General features: G+C 43.1%; 1 pseudogene; it reads left to right on the top strand.

The window, feature by feature from the left end:
* The first annotated feature begins 1,320 nt into the window (after positions 1 to 1,320).
* On the top strand, positions 1,321 to 3,794 carry LOC114211236 (52 kDa repressor of the inhibitor of the protein kinase-like; annotated as a pseudogene).
* Positions 3,795 to 4,070: the final 276 nt, after the last annotated feature.

Raw genomic sequence — 4,070 nt, 5'->3', positions numbered from 1 at the left:
GCTGCACGGGCCCAGCCCACGGAAGGTATATCCACAAGTCCAGTGGCTATCTACTCAGTGTCTTCCAAAGAGGCACCTTGGATTAATGGAAGGAGCAGGCTTTGCAGACAGGCAGACTTGGGTTAGAATTCTGGTTTCGGCACTTAGTCATTGTGTGCCCTTGAACAAATTATTTAACCTCTCATTTTCTTCTTCTATAAAATGGAGATAATTCTCTATCCCATAGTGGTGTGCCACGGATTAAGTAGGCTCATGTTTGCAAATGCAAACATTATAGTAGCTGTTCACTGAGTATTTGTTCCCTATCCCTTTTCCGCTGATAGCTTCCTTGCCTGTCCCTCTTTCTCTAGTTTGCAATTTGGGGTAAGGACTTGTTAGGAAGTACTTTTCAGATATAACCCCACACACACCTTGCCTTTGGGAGCTCTGCCTCTGACTACTGGGACTGCTTCCTCCTTTGAGCATTTTGATCCTCATCATCACCTCCACAGAAAGATGAACCAGAGGACAGGGAAAAAGCATAACTCAAATCCATCTGTGGGCACAACTTTGGAAGGAGGCTAAAAGCTCTTAATGGAAGTGAGTATGTATGAGGCTTTTATTTATGATGCATCTATTCTAGATAGTAGGAAGAGAAATCAAACATGATGCCTGCCTTCCAGGGCCTTGCTGTCCAACGACGGAGTTGTGTTTGTAGGTAAATAACTTCAGGACTGTGATAAATGTTATAACAGAGGTATGCCCAGGTCTTTGGGTCAGTAAATTCCACAGACTGCTTCTCTCTCTCTCATGTACAGTGCAGCTAAAGAGGGTTCCTGGCTTGTCACTGTTGAAGTAGCAACTTACTATGGGTCTGGGAAGGACATTAGCCTTCTTAAATTCTCCTTGGGTTCTGTTTCTAGTGAATTAATTCCTAGATGGTGGTGGAGAACTAAGAGGCAACTTGCTATTGTTAGCAAAGAATGACAGATGTGGAGATAATTTTGAATTGTGTTAATGTTCTGAGACACAGTTGAGCTCGTGTTGACATAATACTTGATTTAAATAATGGATTACTATGTATTACATTTCAGTGTCGTTGCTGGAAAGCTCAGTCTAAGAGCAAGAGGTCCTTGTGAGATCGGATACTATCATAATCCCAAGAGTTTGCTTTTTTCCCTCTCATTAAAGAGGGAAAAAAGTCAGTTTCTTTGGATTGTCTAATCAAATTCCTGAGAATAAAAGCATTACACTTGAGGTACCTGCTGAGCTGAGGACAGGCAAGCGGGCTGCTCTGAGGACATGGGGAGGAGAGGGCCAGGCTGGCCAAGGGCAGGGAAGATGTTCAACTTCTGTACCACCCCCATCTGTGTGTGGAAGAGCATTCAGACCTGCCCTTCCTCAGGTTCCCGCAGAACCCCGCCAGATGCCAGAAGTGGGTGGATAATTGTAGCGAGAGCAAACTTAGATGATAAAATGACTGATCGAGTAAATCAACATTATAGATGATATAACACTTTGAGACCTCTGGACAGTTCTTCAAGATTTATTTATTAGTTTTAGAGAGAGGGTGGGGGAAGGCCAGAGGGAGAGAGAGAATCTCAAGCAGACTCCCTGCTGAGGGGAGAGCTCGACGAGGGGCTCAGTATCACAACCCGAGATTCACATGACCTGAGCCGAAATCAAGTCAGGTCACTTAACTGACTGAGTCACCCAGGCTCCCCTAGGACTGTTCTTTAAGATAATGCAGTATCAGAGGTATTGGCTCTTATCAGACATCCGAACAACTCACAGAGTAGACACGGAAAATGAATAAAAGAAATGGGTGAAGATGAAATCAGGACCCTGAAACAAACAAACAAAAAAACCAAAAAAACCAAAACAAAAACAAACAACTTATGAAACTTCTAAACAGGAACAGAAAGAAATAATAGCCATGCTTGGAACCCCAGTGCAGAAGAAAGGGGCCAAGAAGAGGATGAAGACATTACCTTTAACCCTTGAAGAAAAGGAAAACAAAGCATATTCAAAATCTTTATTTGGAATTTTGATTCTTCTGGGAAACCAAAACTTACCTACCTCTGGATGGACATGAGGCTGATGAAATTCCAGAAGTTATCTACTCCTGATAGCTTTCCAGCCCTGCTGGGGTGCCAGAGGGATTCAGGTGAAGAGGTGCTGAGGAAGCTCTCTGCGACCCCAGCAGGGAAGAGCAGGCACAGGTGCTAGACATCTGCGAGAGCTACATTCGGGAAGAAACCCTCAGGGACGTGAGAGACCCTCCCTTGATTTCCATGATCACTGACCGTGTAGTAGGTATCGCAGAGGAAGAGCACCTGCCTGTGTTGGCGAGGCTTGTTGACAAATCCATAACCTGGGGGAGGAATCTGTGGGCTTCCTACCTTATGAAGCTGGTGCAGAAATTTCAGCTTTGCCATTTCACACTATGGTAACTGAGAGGTGGGGATTCAACATGGTTATTGTCATAGCCAGGCTTACATTGTGTCTGGTGGATTTTCTTCCAAAGCTGAAGTTGTTGCCTGTAGATTTTTAGAGAAACACTCCCAAGCTATCTACATACTCTGCTCTTCCTGTGCCTTAAATATGTGGTTGGCAAAAGCAAGGTCTGTTATGGGATATCTGTTGCATTGCATTAGAAACAATTGACAAAATTTGTTGTTGTTGTTGTTGTTGTTGTTGTTGTTGTTGTTTCCAGTCACTCATCACACCTGCTTTTAGAGCATGGCAATTTAATTTCTGTCCTCTTTGAGAACAGTGAAGAAAGGGGCAAAGAACAGAAGGAAATTGGCCATCCTCAGCAGACGGTCAGGAATGATGCTTTTGAAATTTTCGCGCCCTCCTACGAGCACTTGCTTTATGTTTAGATAGTATAGTGACACAAATACTAGATGGAATAGCTATGGCCGTCCAGGTATTTGTGCTCTGTAGTGCAGTAACACACTTTGATTTCATTGTTACCATTGTTGTTTTCGAACATGTTCTATCTTTTACAAGAGCTTTTGGGAAAAATCTCCAAGGGCAAACCTCTGATAGCCTCTTTGCAGCCAGGCATTTGACTGCAATGCTTTGTTCACTAAATGAGTTGATGGAACATATTGAAGTTTATCATAAGTTTTGGTTTGTGGAAGCCACAAATTTGGTACCCAAGCATGGTATTCAGATGAAACTCCCTGAGAACGTCCGCAGAGCCCAGCAAGGCAACCTGGAATCTCAGCTAATGTCTGAGAGTTCCTAAGGAAACACTAAGTGTTCCAACAGTGGGGCACACTGTTCAGGAACTGAAAGATAGTCTCAGAACAGCACCTGAAAGCTCTTAAATGCTTATCCCTGGTGCCCTCAGTCATGGGACAGATCCCATTTAATACACTGGAGGAGCACCGTGCTGATGCGTACAGAAGTGACTTACCCAGTCCTGGCACACTCTCAGCTCAGTCGTACTGTTAAAGAATCAGGTGGGAACACAGAGGGGAAGAGACAGTTTCCATCCACCATTTATGAAGCTCTCCATCTGCCAGACATCAATTTTTTTTCCTAATGTTTGTGCATTGCTGAAGGTCCTATGCATTTCTGTGATGAGGGTTGAGAATGAATGCTATGAAAATAAGTCAAAGTGTCTCAAAGTGTACCTGAAGAACACTTTGACAGGCCAAAGGTGAGGTAACTTGGCTCTGCTTAACATAAGTTTTGACGTAAAACATGACCTGAATTTAATAATGGTGGACACATATACCAAACTCAGTACAGCTAAGTCAGAGCTTCCCACAGATAATTCTGAAACCATTGAGACTACCTAAGAGACTTTAAACATAAGCTTTCTCTTCTATTTGATACTTGAAAAAATATGAAAGAACTTTCAAATCAGCTTCCAGAAAAAAGCTGTAAGTGTATGTAGGCCCTTTAATAACTGAATATCTTGACCTTAGGCCTCTCATTGAGGACACTGGCCATTAATAATCTGCCTTTAATGGCCCCTGTTTGAACTTTCCCACTTGGAAGACCTAACTTTTTCCAGAAGATAGCATTAACAGTGCCACATCACACTTCTGCAAGATCTCTGCTAATGGCACTTT

The sequence above is a fragment of the Eumetopias jubatus genome, unplaced genomic scaffold (assembly GCF_037043125.1).
Source record: "Eumetopias jubatus isolate StellerSeaLion01/CBP00866 unplaced genomic scaffold, mEumJub1_p1.0 scaffold_13, whole genome shotgun sequence".
NCBI lineage: Eukaryota > Metazoa > Chordata > Mammalia > Carnivora > Otariidae > Eumetopias > Eumetopias jubatus.
This window is presented reverse-complemented; position numbering and strand designations above follow the sequence as displayed.